The 16,898-nt window shown below is 49.8% G+C and overlaps 1 long non-coding RNA gene across 13 annotated transcripts in view; it reads right to left on the bottom strand.

The window, feature by feature from the left end:
• Window positions 1-1,225: 1,225 nt before the first annotated feature.
• The window catches only part of LOC119806958, a 20,110-nt gene continuing 4,437 nt past the window's right edge, over window positions 1,226-16,898 (bottom strand). For 3 of the 13 annotated variants that reach the window (XR_005284284.2, XR_006020732.1, XR_006020735.1), the window contains 5 exons: window positions 7,877-8,305; window positions 6,186-6,892; window positions 3,458-6,081; window positions 2,016-2,598; window positions 1,226-1,550 (listed from right to left, as the gene is read on the bottom strand). This is a non-coding gene — a long non-coding RNA (uncharacterized LOC119806958). The remainder of the gene's footprint in view (window positions 1,551-2,015; window positions 2,599-3,457; window positions 6,082-6,185; window positions 6,893-7,876; window positions 8,306-16,898) is intronic. The other 10 variants (XR_006020734.1, XR_006020737.1, XR_006020739.1 and 7 more) reach the window with 8 other exon arrangements.

Genomic DNA, 16,898 nt, shown 5'->3' with positions numbered 1-16,898 from the left:
TGCTTCACCAGCTGCCACTTCTGCTCCCCTGAGAACCTCTACCTCTGAGAACCCACTCCTGGGCAGAGGGTAGACACAATCCCACAGGTGGCTTCCTCACCGCCATCCTCTGTGAGGTGACTGTTCTGTCCCTGAGCTTAGTCTCTTGTGGCTTCAAGAACACTGTCCTCTCCACATCCTGGAGCTCAGGCTGGCCTCAGACTCACAGCCATCCTCCTGTTTCAGCTTCCTGATAGCTGCGATACCGGGTGTGAGCCACCAAGCCTCGCTTTCTTTTGGTTGGAGTATTTCCTCATTTTGCAAAGGAGGGTACTTAGACTTGGTTCCTGAGGTTAGCTGGTTTAGCTCCTGCCTCTGGAGGCAAGGGCAAAGCTCTTCTGGTTAGCCCTGTCCGCACAGGGTGTGGAGTGTAGCCTTGACCATCTCAAGCAGCCATGGTGCCTTCTGGAATGTCCTTGGAAAAGTTCCTTTTGCTTTTCTTGAAATTAAACGTTCCCTTGCCACTTTTTTTCAGGGTTCTTCCCCGTTTTTACTATGAAATATACAAATCTATAGAATACATTTCAAAGGATAGGAACTTATTTGTGTATGGTGTGTGCACATGTGTATGTCTGTGCACTCAAGGACAGAGGCTCAATAGGTGTCCTTTTCTCTCACTCTCTGACTTGACACGGGGTCTTCTACTGAACCAGGAGCTGGGCTGATGGCTAATGAGCCCCAATGACACTCCTGCCTCCAACCCTGAGAATGCAGGGCTTACAAAAGCAGGCAGCCACACACCAGTTTTTACCATGGGTACTGGACATAATTAAGGTCCTCACGCTCATGTGGCCAGTACTCCCACCCACTGGACCAGCAATTATTACTATTATTATTTTAAAGAACAAGTACCTTGGTTAAGACTCAAAATAATTTTCATGTTTTAGCTTCAGCTCGGGTGTGCCTCAGTGGCAGAGCACTCTCGTAGGTTCCCTCTGAGCACTACAGAAAAATAAGAGCCCTGTGTCCCACCATGACAGCCACGGGGTACAGACTATTCCTCAGTACCTTGTTTAGTTTCACCCAAGGCTGAACTTAACCCCTGGATCCTTTGCCATTCTGGGGCCACTTTGTTCGCTGGTGTGAACTACTTTGTGAACCACAGTCACGGTGGGAGCATGTGGCGTGTGTGGCTTATTGCTGCTGGGAGCCTCCCCCTGTAGAAAGCCAGCATGGGGTATTTATCCATTTTACTGAGAACATTTATTCTGTGTCACTTCCCCTCTCACAAGCAGCACACGTCTCGATGCATGGAAAGCCGCTGCTCGCGCATGGTCACTGCGGCAGTGGCTGCTCATGGCATGGACATGAGTTTATGTCACTAGATCGGGTCACGCTGCTTTCCCAAGCCATTGTGCCGACTCCACTCCCCAGCGGCTGAATTAAGTTTCCTTTGAGGCCTTTCCTTGCTGCTCTAGAACACAGTCCTCCAAGCACGATAGCAGTTACCATCTTCAGAGCGGCTGTGGCTGCTGGCAAGAGGCCCTCAGTATTGGGCCTGTTGACTTTCCCTATAAAAAAAAGAGAGATAGTGGGGAGGTTGTCACAGGTCACCTGATGCTCACGGTGTCTGGGGCGCTGGGGAGACCGAGTGCATGGAGGTGAAAGGCTAACTGATGAGGGGACTCCATGTAGACAGTGGTTGGGAAGTCCTCACCCATGCTGAAATGGGACTTTCCCATGATGCAGCTGCTTGGGCTGGTCACCAATACTCCTGGTATAAACCCCTCACCCATGCTCTTGTACATAAGCCAAATAAACCCATTGGTTCACCGATCTAGGCTTAAGTATAATCATACTTTGGTATGAGTTTTTTGAGACAGTGTCTCGTTTAGCCCAGGCTGGCCCAGAATTTATTACATAGCCGACGGTGGCCTTGAGACCCTGCTTCTCCTGCCTCTGCCTCCCTTGTGCCTCTGCTGCTGCTCTGTGCCACCCCCAACACCACAGCTTTAGTGTGACTTTTACTTGCTTACCACCATGGACAGTGAGGGACCGATATCTCCTCAAGTGCTGGGTGGCTCTCAGCTTTCTTCTGCGACATGTCACTGGGCATCCTTCCTGCATGCCTTCCTGTCTGCCCTTGTCATCCGCAGTCCATGCCTTGTGGATATCTGTTCTTTGTCAGGTGCCTTCGTTACCCTGAACCTTTGCAGATGCATCCTTCATGCTTTTGACCTACCCCACCTGGAAAGCAGCTCTGCACACATCAAGGTGGGAATTTAATTATCTGTCCTCTCTGTCTAGATAATCAATTGCCACACAACCATCTATTTAAAAGTCTGCCATCGGGGACAGAGATGGCTCGGTTGCTGAAGTGTTCGCTGTGCCAGTGTAAAGCCCTGGGTCTGACTCTCCAGCACCCACATAAGCCAGGCACTGGGGAGGTGAAGACAGCTGGGTTCCTGGAGGCTGCTGGCTGGCCAGAATAGCTGAACCATCAAACCAGGTTCAGTGAGAAGCACTGGTGGAGCAGAGGCAGGCGGATCTATGAGTGGGAGGTCAATTTGATCTACAAAGTGAGTTCCATAGTATCCAGAGCTGTTACCCAGAGAAACCCTGTCTCGAAAGAAACAACAACAACAATAATAATAATATTATTATTTGGAGAATTATTGAGGAAGACACTTAATGTTAGTGTCTGGCCTTCACACATGCGCACACACACACACACACACACACACACACACACACACACACGTAAAAGAATAAATTAGCCAAAGCAGTATATCCAGTCATATGCTTTCCTGGGATCTTGCTGCTCTGTGTTAGGACACAGGGACTGTTTGTTTCTGGTCCCTTGATCATGGATGGGTCTCCACGCTGCCTGGATCACTAGGACGTGGCCTGATTGTCAAGACTGGATCATAAAAGCTGACACAGCCTCTTCCCAGTGCTCTCCTGTGGTGCTTGGAAAACAGCCTCCAGAAAGTGGGAGGTGTAGCTGTATAGAGGACCCATGTGTGGGTGTCGCAGCTAAGAGCTCGGCTCACTGGGAATCAGCACTGATGTGCAGAGAGGGAGGGGAAAGCAATCTCTCAGTTAGCTCCAGCCTCCATCCTTCCCCATCATTACCCGATGATGCTATGTGGCATAAGTGGCTCCCCCTCACACAAACCCTAGCTGGCAGGAGATCTGGGAACACAGCCGATGTTGCCACTGTTACAGCTGCTGAGCTCTGGGATGTTTGCTAAGCAGTGGACGTGGCTAGGATGGCCATCTCCACACCAGCTACTGTCTAAGCAGACCCAGGGGAACTACTCATGGCTGGGTCATCCCTGCACCGGAAGAGGCCACCATGTTCTTATGTACTTCAATACTTCTATAATCTCAGGCTGGGAGTGTAGTCCAGTGGTCGAGCACTTGCCTACCCCCATAAGCAGTTGATGTAATATAGCAAAGAATGAGTAAGCCTCACCTCTCCAAGTGTTCTGACATCTGGACACTTAGCTGGACACCGAACTCATCTTCAATGGCCATTTGGTTGCCTGAAAGGTGGGCACTCTGATGGGTTTACACGTCTGGAAGCTTGGCTGAACAAGGAGGACACAGTTAATGGCATGAGGGTGACGGGGACATAATAGCACTAGCCTGAAGTTCCTTTGTGCTATGGCCTGCGCATACCTGAGCCATGCCCATGTGGAATTGGTTCACCCCAGAGGTTACCAGCAAGGAAACATTTTTCCTTCTGGGTCGGGAACAAAGCAGGGGCTTCTCAAATGTTTTGGGGAACTCACTGGGGAACCACAGTCCTGGGACCTCATGGTCAGGGCTCAGAATTAGATAGGGGACTCTAGAACACAGGCAGCCTGGTGACCTCAGCAAAGCAGTTGTGCAGCCACTATTGTCAGCTGTGTGAGGGGGTCCTCGAGGGGGTGACCCAATTCCCCAAGGGCAGCGCTGCAGCCCGCCTGTCTCCCGACCCCATGGGTCCCAGACTGAGCAGGCTGGCTTAGCCTCGGTCTGCACTGGAAAAGACTGCTTCAGCACTCAGCTCACGACAGCAAGTGTAGCCGAGAACAAAAGATGGCAAATCCTCCGGGAGGGACTTTCTCACGGAGGGAGGCCCAAGGCCAGTGTGGGCTAGTGGCAGCAGGCCAGGCCAGACTGGGGCCTGCAGAGAAGCTGCCGCCTATGGGGGAGGGTTGGGCTGGGGGTTGTTTTCAATGAATGGTCAGGCGAGCCTGGGAGACAGGGTCCTGCAAGAGCAGGGGCCTCCAGTCTGCAGGGACATCTCTGACCTAGACGAAGGAATGGAGAGAGACCGGTGGGTTTTCACAGAGCAAGCAAAGGAGCATGGCTTTCTCTGGTCAGTCACTGTGGGGCCCTTGTATTCCCAGGAGTGCTGGTTCCTGACAGGAGCACAGGAGTCCACTTTACTGTGGAAGGGTCCTTGTGGGTCTAGACGTGGTTTCAGTGGTCCAAGAGATGGACCTGTTACCACCATGGCAGGTTTCCATCCTAGCTGAGCTTGTCGGGTCTCAGCGCCATGACCTTGATCGGGGTGCCTTCTTATAAGACCAGAGTGAAGAAGCTGAGGTCCAGAGAGCCCAAACGTTAATTCTACACTAGTAACCGATCTCCTAACAGTCGGTGTGAATGGAGGCACGTTCCTAAATTGCCCTGCATCCCAAATGCCCAGTACCTTGGGAACCTGTAACAGCTCCATGTCCCTTCTCCAAGGTCCCCTCCACCGACCTCTCCTGCCTGTGACCAGTCCATTTCCAGAGCTGCCTTGCTCATTCTTCCAGGTTCCCCAAGCCAGTGTTTCATTGGGTGGCTAATCCTCCCTTCCCCACATTCCCAGAAGATAAAAATGGAGATGGGGAGAGGACTCCCCAGACCAACTCGAACTAATTCTTCCCTGTTGGATCGATGGGGCAGCTCACAGTCAGACTAACCTCCATCCATCTTCCAGCGGCTCGCCTTCCTGATGGAGGCCCAGGGTTTTATTATCTTTATAAATAGTTTCTTATAGGGGAGGCATTATGATCTTCCTTTTAAGCCTGGGTTCTGGTTTCCAACAACATGGGTCCAAATCTGGACTCCGTGGTCTTCTATCTGTGTGGCTTAGGATGAATTAATTAACCATTCTGTGTGATCTCTGTAATAGATTAAAACAGTCCTTTGCCGGGCGGTGGTGGCGCACGCCTTTAATCCCAGCACTCGGGAGGCAGAGGCAGGCGGATCTCTGAGTTCGAGGCCAGCCTGGTCTACAATAGCTAGTTCCAGGACAGTCTCTAGAAACTACAGGGAAACCCTGTCTCGAAAAAACAAACAAACAAAAAAAACAGTCCTTTACTGGGCTATGTGACTTGATGTTCCTCACGCACTCAGAGCAGAGCCATTGGGGTGAGCAATGATCCTACTAAGGACCCTGGTGAGGAGCCACCCTGAGGCCGCCCTCCCTCAAATGTCCTTAGCACATGATAGACACCCCCACCTCCTCCATGTTCTTCTCCTGGTGAGTCAGCTTGAGAGATTTTCAGGATACCTGGGCTGGACCATGCCATTACCCAGAAGTCTCTGCTCACCTCGAGTCACATCTTCCCTAGAGCCCACCAAGTCCAATGTTTGCTCTGTTCTGACTGTCCTTTGACTGCTCGAGGTCACACTAGCCTCCCCTCTGCTTCTTTATCACACCAGACTCGCTGCCCCAGGACCGTTGCTCTGACTACAGCCTTCCTAACCTCCCCTTCAAGACTTCTGCCACCTTCTGGCTAAACAATCTTCCAGTTCCCCAGCACCATCATTCTGTCTCTTGTCTTGTTGCTTCCATCCTGTCTGACATCACATGTCCCTGGCTGTCTGGAATGCACAGAAGTAGACCTGCTACTTACCTTCTCGTGAAACTCTCTCAAGGGTAGATACGGTTGCCTGCTACATTCTCTTGTGGGGCTGATGCCCCCACAGCCTGTGGCATGCCAGAGACTGAACTGGGAATGTCATGTGCTATCACCTAGGGATGCAGATGCACTGTCCTTTAACAGAGCCTCTGGGGTAGGGCAGAGTACCACTCAACTGCCCACCTTGGGGCTGGACCTGAAACAGGATCACATATGACAGACAGCGGGTGAGTTGGGATCTGCACCCTAGATGCTTCCCTGCAGACACATGCCCTGGCTCAGACACTGAAGGTCACAGACCTCACTTTCTTTAGAGCTCTTGGTGCTCAAGACTCCAGATGCTTCCACCCAGATGCCCAGCGCTGTGTAAGAAACACCTTGAACCAGCCAGAGGCGTGGAAGGGAGCCACAGTCATGAGAAGACCAGGTGAGGGACCATTTCCAGGTGGGTGCAGACATCTGGGTTCTAGAGAGAATGGCTGAGGGTGGCCAAGGAGGCTTGCAGTTAGATACTCCTCAAAGAGTTGCGGTGGGGGCAGCCCTGCATTGTGTCAGGACTGCTAGTGATTGCCAGGACTGTAAGAGAAATGGGAGTTGACCAGGGCCCCAGTGCATTCTGGCACTACTCAAGCGGAAAAGGCAGGAGCCATTTAACCCACTTCTGTCTCAGGGACCCCCACATCAAGACTTGTGAATCAATGGGGCTTTTTAAAAAATTTTTTTTTGAGACAGGGTTCCATATTGTAGACAAGGCTGGCCTCCAATTCACAAAGACTCTGTTGCTGCAGCCTCCTGAGTTCTAGAATTACAGATATGAACCCTCTGACCTGGTCTTCACTCTTCCCCTCCTGTCAGATGCAGCAGAAGCTTGATGTGTGTGGTCTCTGATGGGGCACTCAGTGTCTGTTCGCAGCAGCAACAGCAGGAGGCGCTGGTGAGGCAAGTGTGGGTCCTCCCACAACGCGTCTACCCAGGAATTGTCTGAATACTCATGCAGGATAGTCTCACTAATGGGGACAAGCAAGACATATCACAATCACTGGGTCTTAAAATGGACATGCTTGGGGCCCAGGGAGATTGGTCAGCCTATGCAGGTCTGGAAATACGTGTTTGAGTCCTGGAATCCACGTGAAGGTAGAAGCAGAGCTAGCTCCACATGTACACCATAGCATGCATCCTCCCCCTTAACAATAACAGTGCATTTGTTTGTGGTTTTCTCTGCATAGCCTTGGCTGACCAGGAATTAGCTCTGGAGACCAGGCTGGTCTTAAACTCAGAGATCTGCCTGCCTCTGTCCCAGTGCTGGGATTAAAGGCCTGCCCCCCCACCACCACCACCTGGCAACGGTAAATTTTTTTTAATGGTTCCACTATTCAGGCCAGCATCTCTAGGGAATGGCCCCTGTGGTAGCCTTGGCAGGAGAAGCAGAGAAGATGGGCTTTTCTTGTGTACCCTCTCATGATTGCATGAGTGACTCTGAGCCTCATATAACCACTCCTGCTCTGGAAGCCAGTTCATGTGTCACTATCCTGACAGCTGGAACACTGGCAGGGTCCTCTGGTGTCCTCCTCAGGCTCCACCCACCCTGGCGCAGCCTTTGGCCTTTGAGCCAGCCTTGCCTAGGGACCTTTGCGCGCCCTAGGCTCCTCGCCAGGACTCTACTTGCTGGACCCTCAACCTGGCTAGGCGCTTGAATCCTTTGGATCTCTACACAAAGTCCATTCTCGGAAACACCTGTCACGTTCCGTCCTGTCCTGTCTGCCTGTCTATATCACAGCCATGCCCATCCTGACAGACAGGGCTAAGCATATGTGAGGGCTTCAGAGAGCTGTGCTGGCTCGCTAGGCTGTCCTCTCTCTAGACTTTGGGGCAGGACCTTACATGTGGCTCTATCAAACACCTGTCTCCTGAACCATCACTCCAATCCCCAGGCCCAGAGATTGAGCAGTGGGGCACCAACCCAAGTACCCCTCCCTTTGGGCTGTCCTCACCTCTGGAGTGCTGATTCCTGTTCCCAATCTCAACAGTCTTCCTCGTCGCCTTGCAAGGTTCCATAGGACTCCTTCAACCTGACAACTGCAGCTGGGTGTCACTGTTCCCAGGTGACAATTCTGTCCCGGAAGCAGAAGGAGCATGTTACTCTCTGCAGTCTGGACTGGGTCCCTGCTTTAGATTCCCAGTTCCTTGTCTAAGACCTGAGGTGTGACACACCTGTCCTGTAGCACAGCCTAAGCGCATGAGGAAAAAGCCTCTTTCTGGGGAGGTCAGTGCTCGCTGCCCTGACTGTGGAGAATTATACAATCCCAGTCTCATGCTGGCCTGGGATACTGAGTCCTATGTGCCTCTGGCTCAGGCCGTGCGGTCGATCAGCAGGAGGCTCCTCTGTTCATTCAGGTGGGAATCTCCTGATCTCACACAACCTAAGGCAAGATGAAAGGGGAGGCAGGTAACCCAGGCGTGTCCAGTCTGTACAGGTGAGATTCTGACTTTGGCCTGGGGTAAGATAAAATTCCAGCTACTCGGAAGAGGTTTCATCACCTGGTCTTGGGGGTGAGGTAGGCTAATTCCTTGTGGGAGGACAATGGGACAAAACACACACAGGACTTTGATGCAGAGGGATTTTTTTTTTCTCAGCAGATGCCAAAGGCAGAATCCATGGCTGTATTTGGCTTTAGAAATGTAAACAAATTCTGCTATTTCAAAAGCATGTTGGGCACAGATAAGACTGGGTTTTAAGTATCTTTCCCACACAACTAATTCATAGCTCTGGGTAAGAGAAAAGTCTGGATACCAGATCTGCAAGGTAGGGACTCACGATGTTAGTCAGGAGCAAACGAGCACCTGGGAATGTGCATCCAGCAATTACAGGATTGCAGAGCAACACAGTGACACGCTTTCACTTGTAAGATTGGCCATCAGCTGTCACGTTTTTACCAAGCTATGGCCCTGAGAGCTGACATGGACCCAGAGAAGGAAGTCTGGAGCCCACTAGGGCAGGGACCTGCAGGACTGGAGATCCTAGAGAGCAATCGAGATGCGAACGTCACAATGAAAAACCCTTGGTTCACTGTCTAGTTCCTCAAATTCCGCTTTAAGAAATAGGACAGAGGCTGGGAATGTGATTCAGAGTGTTTGCCTGCCTGTTATACGGAAAGCCTTGGGTTCCAGCCCAGCACTGTATAGACTGGGCATGATGGCTCATGCCTGTAATCCTAGCACTGAGGTGGGAGAGGTCATACAAGGTCAGCCTCAACCACACCATGAGAAGAAAAGGCCAGTCTGAGCTACAAAAGACACTCTCTCAAGAGATATGAGTGGATGGGTGGGGAGACAAACTCTGAAAGGAAGGCAGGAAAGAGGGAGGGAGGGTCAGAAAGGCATTAGAGTAGAACTCTGAACATATGCTGAAGGTAAGGTGGCCCTGGCTTCCGTCCCTAGTACACCCCCGATCCCAAAGGAAGATAAATGTACAGAAACATACGCACCAAAAATATTTATTGCAATTGATGTTGCATCTGGGCACTGGACACTGGGTTCACACATGCATGGCAGCAGCCTTGACTCTCAACCTCAGCCTCGGCCCTTTCTGTATTTTTCATTTTGAGAAAGGGTCTCACTAAGTCACCTAAAGTGACCCTGAACTCACTCGGTAGATCAGGCCTCAGCCTCCACATAACTGGGATGACAAGCCTATGCCTGCAGGTATGGCTTTTTATTATAATTTTATATGTGATAGTAAAATCGAATTTTCTAAATTGAACTTGAGGAATCACTTTTAACCTCCAGTAGCTCATTGTGAGGATTTTGAATGATCCCCTCCCAGAGAGACAGTGGGTGTCTGAGGTCATATCTCACTCATCTGCATGCACCTGCTGACATCCCCCTTGTACTCGATAAATGCATAATTACCACATAGCAAATAAGAAGGAAATATCTACTTAAAAATAGGTCTACAAGCTGGGTGGCAGTGGCGCATGCCTTTAACCTCAGCACTCAGGAGGCAGAGGCAGGCGAATCTCTGTGAGTTCGAAGCAAGCCTGGTCAACAAAGAGTAGTTCTAGGACAGGCTCCAAAGCTACAGAAAAACCCTGTCTTGGAAAAAAAGCAAACAAACAAGCAAACATACAAAAGGTCTACAGCTAAGTGAATGAATCTACTTCTATCAGCAACTAGACTATTATTTATTGTCAAGATTTATTTTTATTTTACATATGGGGTGCTTTGCCTGGATGTATATCTATGCACCAGGTACATGCCATGCCTTCAGAGGCCGGAAATAGGCATTGGATTCCCTGGAACCAGAGCTACAGGTGGTTGTAAGCCTCCATGTGGGTGCTGGGAACTGAACCCAGGTCCTGTGCAGGAACAGCCAGCAGCCAGTGCTTTTCCACTGAGCCATCTCTCTAGACCTGCCCTGAGTCTTTGATTATGATTTTTAAAAAGTCTCCAAAGCTGAGCTCTACCTTCAAAATGTGCCTCTTTTGTTATGCAGTAAGAAAACTTAACAATGGTGTGACCATCTGCATTTCCTTTTCTTTTTATACGTTTGTATTTCCTGACATTTTGAACAATAAGAAAGTGTGTGTGCGTGTGCCTGTTTAAGACAAATTTCTTGACAAAGCCCAGGCTGGCCTCTCACTGATCCGCCTCCAGAGTACATGATTTCTGGCATGTGGCACCTGATCTGCCTCCAGAGTACATGATTTCTGGCATGTGGCACCAGGCAGGACAATATTACTTCTACACTCATAAAAAAGGGCTATTTAAAAATAACATATAAATAACTCTTATATGATTTAAAAAATAGTAAAACTATCTTACTGGTTCTATTTTTAAGTAAGGCATGCCCATTGTAGAAACACGCAAAAATGTGAGTGGAGGTGCTGGAGAGATGACTCACGCCGAGATCTGTGTAAATATTGGTTAAACGTCACTGGTACAAGTTGCTGAACCTCTCGTTCTTTTCTGTTTTTTTTCTTTAGGTAGAACTACATAGAGTTTGTGTCACAGTTTTTCCTTCTTTTCTTTCTTCCCCCTCCCTATCTCTCTTTCTCTTTTGAGACAAGATCTTATTAGTAGCCCTGGCTGGCCTTGAGCTCATAGCAATCCTCCTGCCTCAGCCTCCCACTTGCTGAGATTACTGGAATGAGCACCCAGGACAGGCTCACATATTTTTTTCCACCTTAAGCTTTATAAAATGTTTTTTTTTTAAAAAAAAAAAAAACTGTGAATTAAGTTGACCATGAAGGTCGGAGATGAGGCCCTGAATTCCGGTGCTTTAAAACAAACAAAAATCTGTCTGAGGTGACAAGCAACAGTACTGCACACACGGGCCACAGCCAATGAGAGAGGGTCTGTTGTCGTTTGTCTTGCTTTTTGATGAGCTTCTAATATTTCTCAAATGGCAGGGAAAACATGTTTGCTGGAAAGCTAGCAGAACACCTGGACATGTCTTCAAGTTGGTTCCTGATTGTAGACATGTGGCAGCTACGTGCAGCGCATAGGTGGGCTGTGGAGACACCGGTTTAACACGGTTTCAGTGCCGTCATTTTAAAAAGAGTGAGTTAGAGGAAGAGTCTGGCTTTGTCTTTCTTCAACCAGAAGCAATGTTAAAGTCATCCTGAGCAAGAAGCGACCTGCATACCCTGCCCTTCCTCTGCCTGAACCAGCACTGAAACTTCCCCCTAGTAGCTGAGAGATGGCTAGCGTAGGGCTGGGGGGGGGGGAGTTGCCATCTCCAGATCTCCAGGGTTCCCTTCTCAACAACACCACGACACCCCTTGGTCCCTTGAACTGGTGTTACGAAAATTCTTTCCCCAGAGACAGAAACACCTACTGCACCTCTTAAGGTCCTACAGCAAACGGAGGAGTAAGGGCACCAAAGTTTACTCTGGGGAACCAATGACTTTACACAACTTACCTACAGAGTACAGGTGAGGGGTTACGGGGCAGGAGCCACACTTTAAAGGTATCTATTAGGTGCATTTAATTTTAAAGGTCCGCAGCCGTCAGGGATGATGATTCCCCAAAGGCTGTGCAGATGGAGGCCCTTTCCCACCTCTATACTCCAGCCCTTCCCCGGGCCATTTACCAATTAGGGCAGAATTGCATATGGCTAGCTGGGAGGTGGGACTGGCTACTCTGGCTAGGATCCCATGACCCTCCCTGCCCTCCCTCTATGAGGCAGCACCAACAGTCTACAAGCCCAGCTGTGGTGATCTTTTGGCAGCTGGCACGGCTGATTTGATGAGGATGGCAGGACTTTGGCTCTGCTGGGCTTACAGAACAGGTCGCCTAGACAAGGTTGGTGGGAACTTCAGCCTGAGGTTGGCATGACAGATAGGGAGGGGAGATTCCTGTCACCAGGTGAGGCCCATGCTATATGGCTCGGGAGGGCATGCCAGGGCCTAGGGGTGGCATTTGGATGCATCTTCGTTTCTGACCGAGACTTCAGCTCCTTTCCAGTAGGTCAAGCAGGTCTGGGCTCAGGATTCTTCTGTCACCTACATGTCATTGCCATGTGAGTCCTCAGGCAGACCCTGCCAGTCAAGCTTTGGGCTGAGTTTTCATGGTACCATCACACTTTATGCAGACAGGAGTTCACTCCTTTCCTGATGGTGCCAGCTCCTCCTATGGACTCTTAGGCCCATGCCTATAGGACAGCACCAATGTCCTAGGGACACTGGATTGGAGAAGTGAGGCAGAATCTGTCAAGCATTGGGACCGAGCTGGCATATAGGACACACCTCTGTTGGTTCTGGCCCTGTGCCTGGCATATGATGGGCACTCAGGAAAGTGACTTACTGTATCAACTGGGGATTCATACAAGCTACTCAGATAGAACTCGGAGGCTCTGTCAATGACCTGGGGTTGTATTTCCTGCCTACTACCTCCTGTCTGCCGCTGCCAGCACAGGTCCTTGAGCCACACAGCCTCATCCTCCAGCTTCTCCAGAGTGGACGATAAAGAGGCTGCTACTGCATTTGACTGCACTGCTGCTCTGCAATGTGCAGCCTGTCCCACCAGGCTGGCTGGGAGATGACTAGGAACAGACTTGGTCCCTCATGGGCAGACCCTCCTCAGACACAGCAGGATTCCCTCCCGACAAACACGCCAAAGTAGAAAATGCACTGAATACACCTAGTATATGGAGCAGCGTAGCACAGCACACTGTACACGGCGCCTGTACCCAGAACCTTGCCCACAACACTGTGTAGGTAACAACCCACAGCATCTGTACCAAGGCACCTTATACACAGTTCCTGTACTCTCACATAGCACCCTGCATTCAGCGTCTTGCATAAATAGCCCTCCACATAGCACTTGGCATACAGCGCCTCACATGAATCACCCTGTACACAAGCCCTGCACCTGCATTCAGAGCCTCTGTCAGGCAGCTGACTGGGAACTGTGGTCGCCTCTGCTGCCCAGTACTGAGGGAGCAACAGACTGCAGTTCAGTAGCCTGGGAAAGGTCCAGAGCCAGAGCTCTACGAGGTGCCACTCAAGCCATCCCAAGCCAAGAACCCTAAGTCAGATCCTTACACGTCGGAGACTACCGGTAGTCATTATAACCATTTGCAACAGAGACTCAAAGCAATGCTGGCTTAACGTGTCGTGTCTCTGTCACTCTCTTGAGAGCCCGCCTGGTGAAGCAGATGCCCTGCAGGAGCTGTCTACAGTCTTCTCCCCTGGCATCCCCTTCCCGGACTATGGTCTTGTCTGCTTAGCCCCCGAGAGTTCTCCTGGTCCCTACCTCTGGCGAAGAATGAGTAGGCTAACCCAGAGCTTCCACCCTCACTTCTGCCAGCTACTGTCTTTCTTTGGGGTCATTCTGTTGAGAACTAGAAGTTCTAGGAACAGGAGACTGAGCAATATTGGCAATGCCACCATGGGAGTCAAGGATTAATTAATGAACACTCTAATTAATGGACCATTACAAACCTAGAAAAATGCTTAGAAAAAGAGGTACTAGCTATAAAGGAGGTCGGGAAAATGTCAGCTCTGACCTAAGGAATGTAGAAGCGATTGGGAAAAGGAAGCAGTGGTGCAAAGGGCCTGTGATCAGCAGAAGGGGAGCACACTCCAGGCCCTAAGAAGCCTTTTGCAGAGGTCTTGGGTTCAGTTCCCAGCACCCACATGGAGGTTCACAACCATCTGTAAATTCCAGTTCCAGGGGATTGGACACCCACTTCCAGTCCTCCGTGGGTACTGCATGCACATGGTGCATAGACATACATGCAGGCAAAACACCCATACCTGTGAAATAAAAATAAATCTTTGCAGTAAATTAGTCTAGTTGCCTATAGAGTAGATTTGTTAACATAGTTGTAGACCGACTCTTTAAGTACATAGTTGATTAGTATTTGCAATGTAGTAATTATGCATTTATCGAGTACAGGGGGATGTCAGCAGGTGCATGCAGATGAGTGACATATGACCTCAGACACTTACTGTTTATCAGATCTCTATACACAGGGGAGTTGTAGTCCCCGAGACTGGCTTACAGGAAGGAGCTGTGGCCCCCAACTCAAAAACTTCTACTTGGTTCCAGGAGCTTTTCTAAGGTTTGGTATGTAATACACTCAATTCCTGAGCAAGGCACAGAGTGGCTCCCTGCATTCCTTCTGTCCTCAGAGAAGCAGACGCCCTGGGGAAGGACCTGTGAGAGTTTACAGGGGCAAAGTCTGGGAGACTCAGTAGAGAGAAGTTAACTGTAGCAGAACAGCACCAGCCAGGATGCGGGGCTGATAGACAGGAAGCCTCCGACGGTAGCGTGGCCTGGAGAGTACTGGGCAGGGAGCCCCGGCATCACAGTTCCATCAGGCTTGTGGGGTCTCTGCACCCCGTGGGAACAGCCAGGCAGTACCCAAGTTCTGTTCCCCGCTGGGAAGCTAGGAGACACCCTGTGGGTTCCAAAGGTGCATCTCCTCAGGCTCTGATTGATAATATTCCCATAGCCCTCTGCACTGGGGCTCTGAATGGGTTTCCTCTGTGGTCCAGACACCTCAGGGCCATTCTCATTTTCAGACAGGAATGGAAGGGTTGCGACTTGCCTGGAAACATACACCCAAGGCTCAGGAGCAGGGCTTGAAATGAGGCGGAACACCCAGACCCTTGTTTCGCTACCCGTATCACCTTTCTCCCTGAGGAGGGGCAAGAGGCCTGTTGGCATGAATGTCACTGAATAGAGCCTTGAACATCAGGGTAACTTGGACTGGGGCTTGTTTTGTGGCTGTCGGCTGAGAACTCCCAGCCAGCAGGACCCTTGGGCTGCCAACCCCTGTGGGGGTGGGGCCAGGCGGTGTGCAGTGTGGCCTCAACCTCCCTTGGGTAACTGGACTGGGGTTACTTAAAATGGCTGCAGGTGAGGCAGCTTTATGAGAACTGTTTACCCAAGGGTCAAGAACTGAATGTCTTTCCCAGTGCTTATGTCATGATGCTATCTCCAGTCCTTCAGAAAGCCTTACGTTCTGGAGACAGGACCTTCAAAGATGGAATCTTTTTTTTTTTTAAAAAAAAAAAAAAAGCCACTGGGATGGAATCCTTAGAAGAAGAGATCAGGACACAGACAAACACAGGGAAGACCATACAGGAACTGGGCGAGAAGAGGGCCATGTCTCCAAGCCTAGGAGGAAGGTCTTGGGAAGCCTTCCTGTGACACCTCGTCCTGGACTTGCAGCTTCATGCTTGCTCATGCTGTAACGAAGTGAACTGCCAGGGAAGCAGGCATCCCACGCAAGACAAGCCCTGACCAGTACCCCACAGGACTCTTGCTGAGCCCACCTGCATTGCTTCAGAGGTCTGCCTCTGCAGGAAGAAGCCAGCAGGATGAGGTCCCCGTTGTCAGCAGCTGTCAGGAGGAGGGCTGCAGATTTGGGGTGTAACTGGATCTGGGGACATGTGCATGGGAGACGGAATGAAGCTAAGCTAACCAGGAGAATGTCAATCCAAGATACACGTCCTTCATTATCTGTGAGTAGGTGTGCTTGCACGTGTGTGCTGTGCCGGGGGATCAAACCCTGGTTCCACAAGTCAAGTCAAGCAAGAACTCTATCTCCAGTCCAAATCCACGACCTTAAAGAGCTTGTTGACTTGTGAGAAAGACACATAAGTAAAAACCAGAAAACCAGAACCATGAAATGAGATGAACCAAGGCCAGAGATCAGAGAGCAGGGCAGACACTCTTTCAGACCAGACGACCAAGAAAGCCATGGGCTCATGTGACATTTGAGTAGAGGTCTGAACAGGAGGGATCTGGTCATAAAGATATCTCAGGAAAGAAGGAAACAATAGAAGAATATGTGCCTGACAAGTAGAACGACTTTTATTTTCCTGTTAAAAGGATATACCTCTGAGTCTGGGGCTCAGTGATAGAGCACTTACCTTAAATGCATTATGCACCAGATTAAATAGCAACTGTTAAGGGGAGGAAAGTATAGCAATACTAAAGCAACAATAAAAAAGAAAAAGTAAAAAAAGGGGCTCTAAAATCAAATATATCTTGACAAAATGCACGAAATTTGTGAGAAAACATGAGGAAAATATCAACACCCCCAAAAGACTCAGTACTAGGCGGTCTTACAGGCAAAGCCATATGATACTCAACATGTTTTGTTTGTTTTTGGTTTTTGTTTGTCTGTTTGTTTTTCGAGACAAGGCTTCTGTGTAGCTTTGGAGCCTGTCCTGGCACTAGCTCTCTTGTAGACCAGGCTGGCCTCGAACTCACAGAGATCTGCCTGCCTCTGCCTCCCTAGTGCTGGGATTAAGGGTGTGTGCTGCCACCGCCTGGCTCAAATAACATATTTTATATCCACTTATTTCCTTTTAAAAGCAATGTAAGTTTTTCTATTAAAGGGGTATTTAAAATTATAATACATGATGCTAGGGAGATGGCTCAGAATTTAAAAGGATAGGCTGTTTTCGCAGAGGACCTAGATTTGATTCACAGCACCCACATGGTGGTTCACAACTGTCTGAAATTCCAGTTCCAGAGATCTTACGTCCTCTTCTG

The sequence above is a fragment of the Arvicola amphibius genome, chromosome 2 (genome assembly GCF_903992535.2).
Source record: "Arvicola amphibius chromosome 2, mArvAmp1.2, whole genome shotgun sequence".
NCBI classification, from domain to species: Eukaryota; Metazoa; Chordata; class Mammalia; order Rodentia; family Cricetidae; genus Arvicola; species Arvicola amphibius.
The sequence above is the reverse complement of the archived record's forward strand: the minus strand, read 5'-3'. Positions and strand labels throughout refer to the sequence as shown.